Raw genomic sequence first — 13,622 nt, 5'->3', positions numbered from 1 at the left:
TGTATATGTATGGGCCACATGTGGGGCAGGCTCTGAATGGGTGTTCCTTCAGTCTCTGTTTTAATCTTTGCCTCTCCCTTCCCTGCCAAGGGTATTCTTTTTCCTCATTTAAAGGAGTGAAGCATTCACATTTTGATCATCCGTCTTGAGTTTCGTTTGTTCTAGGGATCTAGGGTAATTCAAGCATTTGGGCTAATAGCCACTTATCAATGAGTGCATACCATGTATGTCTTTCTGTGATTGGGTTAGCTCACTTAGGATGATATTTTCCAGTTCCAACCATTTGCCTACGAATTTCATAAAGTCGTTGTTTTTGATAGCTGAGTAATATTCCATTGTGTAGATGTACCACATTGTCTGTATCCATTCCTCTGTTGAAGGGCATCTGGGTTCTTTCCAGTTTCTGGCTATTATAAATAAGGCTGCGATGAACATAGTGGAGCACGTGTCTCTTTTATATGTTGAGGCATCTTTTGGGTATATGCCCAAGAGAGGTATAGCTGGATCCTCAAGCAGTTCAATGTCCAATTTTCTGAGGAACCTCCGGACTGATTTCCAGAATGGTTGTACCAGTCTGCAATCCCACCAACAATGGAGGAGTGTTCCTCTTTCTCCCCATCCTCGCCAGCATCTGTGGTCACCTGAGTTTTTGATCTTAGCCATTCTCACTGGTGTGAGGTGAAATCTCAGGGTTGTTTTGATTTGCATTTCCCTTATGACTAAAGATGTTGAACAATTCTTTAGGTGTTTCTCAGCCATTCGGCATTCCTCAGCTGTGAATTCTTTGTTTAGCTCTGAACCCCATTTTTAATAGGGTTATTTGTTTCCCTGCGGTCTAACTTCTTGCATTCTTTGTATATTTTGGATATAAGGCCTCTATCTGTTGTAGGATTGGGAAAGATCTTTTCCCAATCTGTTGGTTGCCGTTTTGTCCTAACCACAGTGTCCTTTGCCTTACAGAAGCTTTGCAGTTTTATGAGATCCCATTTGTCGATTCTTGACCTTAGAGCGTAAGCCATTGGTGTTTTGATCAGGAAATTTTTTCCAGTGCCCATGTGTTCCAGATGCTTCCCTAGTTTTTCTTCTATTAGTTTGAGTGTGTCTGGTTTGATGTGGAGGTCCTTGATCCACTTGGACTTAAGCTTTGTACTGTTATTGAACACCAGTTTTAGGCCGTGGTGGTCCGATAGCACACATGGGATTATTTCTATCTTTCTGTACCTGTTGAGGCCCGTTTTTTGACCAATTATATGGTCAATTTTGGAGAAAGTACCATGAGGAGCTGAGAAGAAGGTATATCCTTTTGCTTTAGGATAGAATATTCTATAAATATCCGTTAAGTCCACTTGGCTCATGACTTCTCTTAGTCTGTCTACATCTCTGTTTAATTTCTGTTTCCATGATCTGTCCATTGATGAGAGTGGGGTGTTGAAATCTCCCACTATTATTGTGTGAGGTGCAATGTGTGTTTTGAGCTTTAGTAAGGCTTCTATTACGTATGTAGGTGCCCTTGTATTTGGGGCATAGATATTTAGGATTGAGAGTTCATCTTGGTGGATTTTTCCTTTGATGAATATGAAGTGTCCTTCCTTATCTTTTTTGATGACTTTTAGTTGAAAATTGATTTTATTTGATATTAGAATGGCTACTCCAGCTTGCTTCTTCTGACCATTTGCTTGGAAAGTTGTTTTCCAGCCTTTCACTCTGAGGTAGTGTCTGTCTTTGTCTCTGAGGTGTGTTTACTGTAGGCAGGTGAATGCAGGGTCCTCGTTGCGTATCCAGTTTGTTAATCTATTTCTTTTTTTGGGGGGAATTGAGGCCATTGATGTTGAGAATATTAAGGAATAGTGATTATTGCTTCCTGATATATTCATATTTGGATGTGATGTTATGTTTGTGTGCTTTCATTCTCTTTGTTTTGTTGCCAAGATGATTAGTTTCTTGCTTCTTCTAGGGTATAGCTTGCCTCCTTATGTTGGGCTTTACCATTTATTATCCTTTGTAGTGCTGGATTTGTAGAAAGATATTGTGTAAATTTGGTTTTGTCATGGAATATCTTGGTTTCTCCATCTATGTTAATTGAGAGTTTTGCAGGATACAGTAACCTGGGCTGGCATTTGTGTTCTCTTAGGGTCTGTATGACATCAGTCCAGGATCTTCTGGCCTGCATAGTTTCTGGCGAGAAGTCTGGTGTGATTCTGATAGGTCTGCCTTTATATGTTACTTGACCTTTTTCCCTTACTGCTTTTAATATTCTTTCTTTATTTTGTGCGTTTGGTGTTTTGACTATTATGTGACGGGAGGTGTTTCTTTTCTGGTCCAATCTATTTGGAGTTCTGTAGGCTTCTTGTATTCCTATGGGTATCTCTTTTTTTAGGTTAGGGAAGTTTTCTTCTATGATTTTGTTGAAGATATTTACAGGTCCTTTGAGCTGGGAGTCTTCACTCTCTTCTATACCTATTATCCTTAGGTTTGATCTTCTCATTGAGTCCTGGATTTCCTGTATGTTTTGGACCAGTAGCTTTTTCCGCTTTACATTATCTTTGACAGTTGATTCAATGATTTCTATGGAATCTTCTGCTCCTGAGATTCTCCTTTCCATCTCTTGTATTCTGTTGGTGAAGCTTGTATCTACAGCTCCTTGTCTCTTCTTTTGGTTTTCTATATCCAGGGTTGTTTCCATGTGTTCTTTCTTGATTGCTTCTATTTCCATTTTTAATTCCTTCAACTGTTTGATTGTGTTTTCCTGGAATTCTTTCAGGGATTTTTGTGTCTCCTCTTTATGGGCTTCTACTTGTTTATTCATGTTTTCCTGGAATTCTTTCAGGGATTTTGCGATTCCTTTCTGTAGGCTTCTACTTGTTTATTAATGTTTTCCTGTGTTTCTCTAAGGGAGTTCTTCACGTCTTTCTTGAAGTCATCCAGCATCATGATCAAATATGATTTTGAAACTAGATCTTGCTTTTCTGGTGTGTTTGGATATTCCATGTTTGTTTTGGTGGGAGAATTGGGCTCCGATGATGCCATGTAGTCTTGGTTTCTGTTGCTTGGGTTCCTGAGCTTGCCTCTCGCCATCAGATTATCTCTAGTGTTACTTTGTTCTGCTATTTTTGACAGTGGCTAGACTGTCCAATAAGCCTGTGTGTCAGGAGTGCTGTAGACCTGTTTTCCTCTCTTTCAGTCAGTTATGGGGACAGAGTGTTCTGCTTTCGGGCGTGTAGTTTTTCCTCTCTACAGGTCTTCAGCTGTTCCTGTGGGCCTGTGTCTTGAGTTCACCAGGCAGGTCACTTGCCTCAGAAAAGTTGGTCTTACCTGTGGTCCTGAGGCTCAAGTTCGCTCGCGGGGTGCTGCCCTCGATCTCTCTGTGGCGGCAGCAACCAGGAAGATCTGCGCAGCCCTTTCCGGGAGTTTCAGTACATCAGGGTTCCAGATGGCCTTTGGTGTTTTCCTCTGGCATCCGAGATGTATGTGCAGAGAGCAGTCTCTTCTTGTTTCCCAGGCTTGTCTGCCTCTCTGAAGGTTTAGTTCTCCCTCCCACGGGATTTGGGTGCAGAGAACTGTTTATCCGGTCTGTTTCCTTCAGGTTCTGCCGGTGTCTCAGGCAGGGGTCCTGCCGCTCCTGGGCCCTCCCCCACGGGAGCCCTGAGGCCTTATACAGTTTCCTCTTGGGCCAGGGATGTGGGCAGGGGTGGGCAGTGTTGGTGGTCTCTTCTGCTCTGCAGCCTCAGGAGTGCCCACCTGACCAGGCGGTGAGGTCTCTCTCCCACTGGGTCTGGGAGCAGAGAGACCTGTCCCCTTTCCAATAGAGGTTATTCTCTCCTTTACCCCAATTTTTGATTTCTTTCTTCTCCCTCCCAAATGGAATTGAGGCATCCTCACTTGGGCCTTTCAGCTTGTTGACCTTTTTGAGTTCTGTGAACTATATATTGGGTATTCTGTACATTTTTGGTTAATATCCACTTATTAGTGAGAACATACCATCTATGTCCTTTTGGGTCTGAGTTACCTCACTCTGGATATTTCCTAGTTCCATCCATTTGGCTGAAAAACTCAGGATGTCCTCAGTCTTAATAGTTAAATGGTATTCCATTGTGTAAATGAACCACATTTTCTATATCCATTCTTCCATTGTGAGACATCTGAATTGTTTCCATTGTGTTCTGGCTATCACAAGCAAGGCCCCTATGAACATAGTGGAACAAGTGCCCATGCAGCCTGGTAGGGCTTCTTTAGGCTGTATTCCCAAGGGTGTTATAGCTGGGTCTTCAGGCAGATCTACTTCCAATTTTCTGAGGAACCTCCAGATTGATTTCCAGAATGGTTGTACCAGTTAGCAATCCCACCACCAATGGAGGAGTGTTCCTATTTCTGCATATCCTTGCCAACATGTGCTGACACCTTAGGTTTGATGTTAGCCATTCTGATTGATGCAAGATGGAATCTCAGGGTCATTGTCTTAATTAGGATTTTACTGCTGTGAACAGACACTTTTACCAAGGTAACTCTTATAAAGACAACATTTAATTGGAGCTCACTTACAGGTTCAGAGGTTCCATTATCATCAAGGCAAGAGAATGGCAGCATCCAGGCAGGCATGGTGCAGGAGCTGAGAGTTCTACATATTCATCTGATAGCCAGTAGGGGAAGATTGACTTCCAGACAACTAGGCTGAGGTCTTAAAGTGTAGGTCAAAGTGACACACCTCCAAAAAGTCCATACCTCCAACTAGTGCCACTCCCTGGGTCAAGCATATTCAAACCATGACTATTTATTCCCCGTTAGCAGTTTTCCTCAGCAGTTACCCTCTGGCTCTGCTATCTTGAAAATCTTGGGTTCTCCAAGGCAACTTCAACATTACAACTCCTTTTTTCAGTGACTAGGGTCCACACATGATCCTCTAGGCTCCTCCAAAGGGCCGGTGTCACTTCTTCAGCTCTACCCTCTGTAGCACTCTAAGTTCAAGTTGATCCATTCCCCTTTTACCTCTGTTCTTGGTGATCATTTCATGGTACTGGCATCTCCAATACACTGGGGTCTACAGCTGAAACTAGACTTCACCAAGAGCCTTTCATAGGCTCTCTTCACGGTGCCAAGTCTTAAATCCTTTGCATGACCCCTTCAGTCCTGGACCATCAACTATAATTAAGCCTGCACCTTAACCAATGGCCTCTCACAGTGCCCAGCCTCAGCTGCTCTTCATGACTCCTTCATTCCTTCAAAACCAGTACCACCTGACTGATTCTTACACATTACCAAGTACAACTGCAGCATGAGGTACAATCTTGGTTGTCTCTGGAGCACAGCTTCTTTGTGCTCTCAGAAAACACTTCCCAGAAGATTTCATCTCAGTGATGCTGGTCTCTTAATCACCACTAATTTCTTAGCTCCAGCTGACCAGCATCAATAGTTCCAGTAATGCAAATGTTTGCTTTACTAGTTCTGGTATCTTGTTAAACACATCTGATTCTTCAGCCCCAGTTAACCAAAACCACAGAATTGTCACAATCAAAATAGCAACAGCTGTGACAAGAGTCTTTAATCTTCCCTCTGAAATTTCGCAAGGCAGGCCTCCATATTCTGCACTGATCTCAACATTATCTTCCAAGCTCCCACAGAGCTCTGAAGATCACAATGTTTGTTCTAGCTCCAAGTTCCAAAGTCCTTCCACAGTCCTCCCAAAACCATGGTCAGGTTGTCACAGGAATACCCCACGCCCAATACCAATTTGTCTTAGTCAGGATTTCTATTCCTGCACAAAACATCATGACCAAGAAGCAAGTTGGGGAGGAAAAAAGTTTATTCAGCTTACACTTCCATGTTGCTGTTCATCACCAAAGGAAGTCAGGACTGGAACTCAACAGGCCAGGAAGGAGGAGCTAATGCAGAGGCCTTGAAGGGATGTGGCTTACTGGCTTGCTTCTCCTAGCTTTCTCAGCTTGCTCTCTTATAGAACCCAAGACTACCAGCCCAGAGATGGCACCACCCACAATGTGCTGGGTTCTCCCCTGTTGATCACTAGTTGAGAAAATGTCTCATGGAGGTATTTCCTCAACTGAGGCTCCTTTCTCTGTGATAACTTCAGCTTATGTCAAGTTTACACATAAAACCAGCCAGTACAGTTGTTTTGGTCTGCATTTCTCCAATCACTAAGGACTTTGTACATTTCTTTAGGTGCTTCTCAGTCACTCGAGATTTCTCTGTTGTAAATTCTCTGTTTTGTTTTCCCATTTTTTGATTGGGCTGTTTGGATTTTTTGGTGCTTAGCTTCTTGACTTCTTGTATATGAGCCCTCTATTGGTTGTGGGGTTAGTGAAGATTTTTCCCAATCTGTAGGTTACCGATTTGTCTTATTGACTATGTCCTTTGCCTTACAAAACATTTCTAGTTTCATGAGATCCCATTTATCAATTTTTGATCTTAAAGCATTAACCATTGGAGTTCTATTTAAGAACGCTAATGATTTTAAAGCTCTTTCCTACTTTCTCGTCTATTAGATTCAGTGTATCTGCTTTTATGTTAAAGTCCTTGATCCACTTGGACTTGAATTTTGTGCAAGGTGAAAAATTTGGGTATATTTTAATTTTGCTACATACAGATAGCCACTTAGACCAGCACCATTTATTGAAGATGCTTTCTTTTTTCCATTGTATATTTTTGGCTTCTTTATCAAAGATCAAGTGTGCCTATGTGTGTGATTTTATTTCTGGGTCTTCAATTCTATTCCATTGATCAATGTGTCTGTTTCAATCTTGATGAGAGCTACCAAACATCTCTTCAGAAAAAAAAAATACATGTACACTCACATATTCATGATTACACATGTATCTCTACACACAGATTATATACACACATGTATATGCAAACTTTATTATGGAAATACATATATAATATATGCTTTATAATAATCCTCACTATTTTAACACTAAGGTAGAAGAAAATATATTCTATATTAAGTCCTGTGTAAAAAAACCAAACATTCCACCATAAATGTCTCTCACATAGCTAGCCTACTGAACAACGGAATGATGCTCTGCTTTTCAAAGTTCTCTTTAGTTTGGAAAAACCACATCAGCATCTATGAGGCAGAATCAGGATGTGCTGATGTAAACTCTTGTCTTCAACCACCGTGAAGTACTCCATATTGTCTCAGACTTCCAAACCAGGCATGTTCACAATATTCCATTAATGACCACTATGGAAAGACTCTCTTATAAGCATCACCCATCAATAGAAAGCTGATGGCCACTGAACTGTGACAAGAAATAGGAGGAGATCAGAAAGAGAGGCTTATATAAAAGATAAAAGAGAGATAGGAGAAAGCTGTAGAGACAAAAGGTGAGACTTACTGGAGAGACTGACAAACACCAGCAGGTAGAAGAACTCAGGGAGATGCTGAGAGAAGAGACACAAAGGAAGAATTGGCCCAGACTGAGGAGAGGTAGTAATGAAGTGGTTGTCATAGTGTATTTTAAATGGCCAAGTAAGTTAAAAGCTAGTCATAGTTTGCCAAAGCTTATGTCCTGATCATTTAATATTAGTCTTAGCGACATCATCCCTGGAGCATGAGCTGGGAAAGGAAAAAATTTAAATATTTTTTAACAGATCGTGAGTTTATGAAGAGGGAACAGGAAATAATTGTTATTCTCATCCCACATAGATGAGAAGACTGAATTTGAAATGATTTATTAACCCAATTTACATCGGAATATGGAGTTAAATTAAAATGTAGTTCTTAAAATCTAATTATTAAATGAAAGAAGTAAAGGGATTAAATTTGTCCTGATTTCAAATGCAGCTTTATTCTGAGGTCTTCAGGAATGTTGTTTGTCATAGTTAGGTCAAGATTCTTATTCCCCTCTACATATAGACCACTTATATATGGCTCACTGTGTTGTAACATTAGGCACCTTGTGATTAGAGTCACAGAAATCAGGAGTTACTAACTGCTTACTCACTTGTCTTAGCTACTTCCTAAAATGATAGTCATTTCTCTGACAGTGGAGGTTGTGTGGAAACTCCTTTCTTCTCGAAATTTACTACCTTACCAAGATATCAATCAACAGGATCAGTCCTACAAAATAGAAATGTTGGGACTAGAGAGAAATTTCAGCGGTTAACAGCACTGGTTGCTCTCCCAGAGGTCCTGAGTTCAATTCCCAGGTACAACATGGTGGTTCACGGCCATCTGTAATGGACTCTGATGGCACACAGGCATACAAGCCGACAAAGCACTCATACTTCACATAAATAAATATTTTCTTTTTTAAGTGAATTAGGGGAGAAGTGGTGTAGGTTATTAATCCCAGCAGCAGAGAGGCAGGGATAGGTGGATCTCTGAGTTCAGGACCAACTTGGTCTACACTGAGAAACCCCATCTTGATAAACAAACAAAACCAAGTGCATTGGGAAATACAATAACATTGAAAGAATAACTTAAATGGAAAGACAAAATAGAAATATTATCAAACCATACCAAAATGGAGTAGCTTCTTAAGGTCAGGTATTCCTAACCAGATTTTTTTTTACCAAACTGATGATTCTATCATTTACATGTAGAAAGGTTCTGTGGGGAAAGAACATGTTAAGAGGCTCCTGCCGATAGTTCTGTGACAGTGACTCGTGTCCACTGATGTGGCTGAAGCTCTCGGGTGCTTTTCGGGGAACATTTTCTTCTTCACACCACTCTCTGATAAAACCTCTGTCACACAGCAGCCCTTCCCAGGTGCAAGGCTAAGGGCCTCAGTTATCATCAGAATAGCATTTGCTGAGCACGAGAAAGTATGTGGAGCTCAATCATAAAGAACTCATTTTATTTTCAAATTTTCTTACTGTTTCTTTTTCTTTTTAAAATTGAAAAACAAAACAGAAATTGAGAAATATCCTGAGTTTTCCTGAACAATTACAAGTGTCCTTGGTAAGCAAGTCAGTCCTGATACAGGAAAGTTTGGAAAGATTTCATATAGATGAAGATTAGAACAATATTAACCAAACTGTTAATAGAAACTGTGAAGACAGAAGTCAAACTCCATTACTTTTATTAGGTTATAATAAAGCTGCTCATGTATTACTTCAGATCATGCTTTTAAGAAGATGTAGAAATAAACTATCCTGGAAAACTAAGCTTTTGAAATTTTCAGTTGTACCTGTCTTCTGCCTAAATTTCCAGTCTCCAGAGGGAAGATGTTGCTCATCAGAGATCAAAGCATTTAACCTCTGCCAATCATGTCTTAAAGAAGTTATTTCTTTAAGGAGATTTTTGTCTTCTGTTTGCTTGGTTATTGGAAACCTTAGTTTAAATACAACAAAACAAACATATCACATATTAACTTCTCACGATTATTGCTCCTTCATGAAATGAAGTGAGTGTAAATGATGGCTAAGGTTTGCTGCCTGATGCTTAATGCCCGTAATATAACGACACATTTGAGTGCCACACCCAGTACAGGAAGGAGGACAGTTGTGTGTAAGGAATCAGTAAATTGTACCAGGACATTGTACTGAGACAAGACCTGTCAGGGATAAAGAAGAAGGCATAATAAGCCAAACAGTGCAGTGATACTTCTTATGAAATAATTAAATCATTCTCTCTTCAGCGTAAATGGAAACTGAAAGTATCATTAGCTGCAGAAATGCATTTATTATACCCAGGGTTTTAAAGAAAAGTGACAAAATAAAAACTCATACTTCTGTGATTAACTATTAAAATGTAATGCAGGTGGAATTTGTAAATCAAAATGTCATTTTACTAAAACGAGTGTCACCAGGCAGAAGAGTAAGCCTGCTTCATCCCAGCCCATAAATTACTATGCACACGGCCAATGGGGTACCATGCAGTTTTCCCCCTTTGAAGAAAGAAATACATAGCTGTATTACCTTTAAAAAGGAAAAGTTATATTTTAAGGACTTAAAAGTTTGATTATTGGGGCATTTTGATATACCAAGATCCTAGAATAACACTGATTAAATGACAGGGATGAAATGGGTTTTACTGAGCAGTTTGCTAAAATGAAAATACATAAAATGTTATATCTGGAAAAATGAGAGTAGACTCAAATTTAGTTTTTTTATTTCTCTCTCATTCTTTTCTATATTTTAAACTTTTTATAATTGGTTTGTCAACATAAAAGAGAAAAAGTAAAAAGAAAGTTTTAAAACAAGATTTTGTTAGAAGGTCAGGCACAGGTGAGGTATGCTAGGGTACACCTATAAGCTCAACACTTAGGGGACCGAAGCAACAGAACTCAGAGCTCAGTGCCAACCTCAACTGCACAGGGAGATCCTGTTTTAAAACAAACAAAACTTTAAAATGGCAAATATTTTTAAAGACTTAGATTAAAAACTATGGAAGTCAGTTAGTATAGATAGCAGTTTACATTATCTGGAGACCTGCAGGCAATAAGGTAAAAAGAATAAAAAGGAAATGAAACAGAAACTCAGATATCTTTTAGAAAAAAATTTATACAATTTATTTTGACATTATTCTTCTTCCCCTAACTCTTCCAAGATCTTTCGCAGCTCAACTTCACCTCTCTCTCTCTCTCTCTCTCTCTCTCTCTCTCTCTCTCTCTCTCTCTCTCTCTCACACACACACACACACACACACACACACACACACACACACGGGGGGGTGTAGAAAGAGAGAGAGAGAATGATAAATATCCTTTGAACGTCTCCAGAAAATAAAATAGGGAAGCAAACTACTTTATCTTATAAAGTTATTCTAACATAGTGCCAAAAACCTTATGGAAAACTTATTAATAGATGAGTTCTTCCATATGAAAACTCAACTTCTATATGACTAGAGAGAAATCATCAATAATATTAACGTTCAGTTTTTAAAAAGTGTGTATAGTCCATAAAGAATACTTGGAAATCACTAATTAAAATTTATTATTCTAATGATAAAAATGGGAAAAAAATAGTTGAATAAAGACAGACGAACAGAAAGGTCCAGCATAGAAAGTTGTATAACCACAATAATAATCAAAAAAAAATGCTGGATACAATCACAGGACTTTTTTTTTAACATCAAGTAAAACCTCAAGCCTGAGAGTCTGAGGAGGAGCTAGTGAAGCTGTGAAGAGGAGGAATCCTCATGCTGGGCCTGTGAAAACAGAAACAAGTATGGTTGTCAGGGGGCAACTCAAGCACAATCTAACAACTCCAGAATGCTCATTACATGGCACTCCTGCTAGTTCACCTTCAGATCAATGACCTCTTAAACCACCTAAAAACTTTGAGAATAACCTCAGAGAAACATGCAAGGACATCTGCTGCGGTGCATTTCAGTCACTGAACAAATGAATAAGAGAGGGTTGGGAATCCACAGGCCACAAGTACCACAATGAGTAAACTATAAACTCTTTATAGTGAAACATTGCATAGGAATGAAAAAAATTATCTTGACATGTAAACATGGGTTCAGTTTATCATGATGGAAGATTACATGTAAAAGACATATGATGTATTGCACACAATATATATACATATATATACATATATATACAAATATTAAAAGAGTTGTCTGTCCAGAGTACTGTGGGGGAGGGGGTGTTCTGCTTCTTTCCTTTTTGAGGAGCAGAAAAATAAAATGTATAACATTTTATTTAACATTGGAATTGTGGGTATTTTATTGAATCAATGATATTTTGTTTGAGAAAATACTAACAACAATTAATTATGACAAATGTCAATATGTCAACAGTAGATGGACAAAAAGCGGTATATGAATATCATTACTTTCCTCCTGTTTCCTTTTAAATTTTTACAATCTTTATAAAGAATGTTTTATTTTGTTTTTTTAAACAACAGAAAGTTTATGGTAGTGGAAGTAATCAAAAACTCTCTGGTTATTGTAAACACAAAAGCAAGTCATGAGTCACTTGTTTGAGCAGCTTGGCTTTGCCCATCACAAATGGTTTATTGATAGCTAGATTTTATTATTATAGGAAAAATAAATTAAATAGCAAGCTTAAAAATAAAATGAGATAAACCTTCCATCACTTTATCCCAAATAAGTCCCATCTGAATGTTTGTTGATTACACACATGCTCAAAAGATTTCTGTTGTTCCCTATTATAAAGCGGTGAAGTTTTCCCCAAGAACATTCTGAAGCAAAATCCAGACACAAGGCCATGCTCTAATGGGGCCATTAAAATGTTCAGTGCTGTGTCTGGCACTTACAGTAATGCTTAAAGCATTCCCCTAGGGCCCATCAAAACAGAGTGGAGATCGTGTGTTCATTCAAACAAATGTCTTGCAATTTATATCTAATGAAATTTTCCTCTCCAACATTCTTTCCTTCACTCCTCCCTCATTAATCAGTTAAAAAAGGGTGAAGGTACCAAGTGTGGCATAAAGTGAGAAAGTTCTCAGCTTCCCCCCACCAGAGAGTAAGAAAATGACACAGGACTTTCTAAATGTGAGTGATACATCACAAGGTAAGAGAAGAAATGAATGACAACTCGGGGAGAATAACGCTGCTAATACTTTCAGCAGATCTCTGCGATGCTTCTCTCTTTGATTTTGAAATTATTGGATATTTTTATAGACTTTGCCAGTGAAATAATTCCAGTTTTATTACTATCCATATCCTGTGGTTTTATTTCCTAATAAAAATATGTGTAGTGTTGGTGTTGTCCTGAAGTATAATTGATTTCTGAGAGGTGTAATTTGCTACCTGAGAAATGGTCTTTTGAATTTCTATAAAATAACACATGGATGAATAAGATGCTGAAAAAGACTGCTGTGCCAAAAAAAATAATAATAGGGACAAAAATTATTTTTCATTATTTTAGTGTAGATCATTTTGAGTTTAATTTTCTGAGCTTTTTACAGCTTTTTATTAAAATTGCATATTTCAATTGAAACCTTCAAAAGATCAGCTTCATGTTATGAAAGGTGTTTGTTTCTCAAATTATTATGCTATCAGAAATTTTAATTTTAGCTCTTTTCCAGAGAATGTGAATATGGGATGACATAAAATAAAGCAGGAGGTTTCATTAGACAGTCTTTAAGCCTACAGAGTCCTAATCTGTGAAAGCCAGCTAGAAACAATATACCTATTCCAGACAACATAAGTTGTTTGTGGAGGGCTTAAGTAAAGGTCAACCCTGAAGCATTGTCAAAGGCATGGAGACTGCAAAGAAAGATGAGACATCTTGATTCTCTCTCTCTCTCTCTCTCTCTCTCTCTCTCTCTCTCTCTCTCTCTCTCTCAGACCAAGCATATCCATGGTCTTCTTATGTTCTTTGCTCATCCTTGGCAAAACAGCTCAAGAAATTCAAGATTTTCACATATATCAACCCCTATCTAAAAGCATTCCATGTCTTTGTATGAATCCCTAGGAGTCACAAGTGAGGTAATTCCACCTAAAATGAAGACATATATATTTGGAGGGAAAAATTCTCTAATAAAGATGAAAATACATGTATACATTGTATACAAATTATCTAACAGGAGCTAAGTTGCAATAAACCCACTGAATGGGACAGAAGCAATTGGATTCCAGTGGTTAGACATTTTACTTGAGCAAGATCAGAGATCCCAAGTAAGACTCTGATGTCATCAACTGTATGCCAACTCCTTTTCTTCTATAAACACTACTGTCATGTAGCATTTAC

The sequence above is a fragment of the Rattus norvegicus genome, chromosome 4 (assembly GCF_021556685.1).
Source record: "Rattus norvegicus strain SHRSP/BbbUtx chromosome 4, alternate assembly SHRSP_T2T, whole genome shotgun sequence".
Lineage (NCBI taxonomy): Eukaryota > Metazoa > Chordata > Mammalia > Rodentia > Muridae > Rattus > Rattus norvegicus.
Note: the sequence above shows the minus strand (reverse complement) of the source record.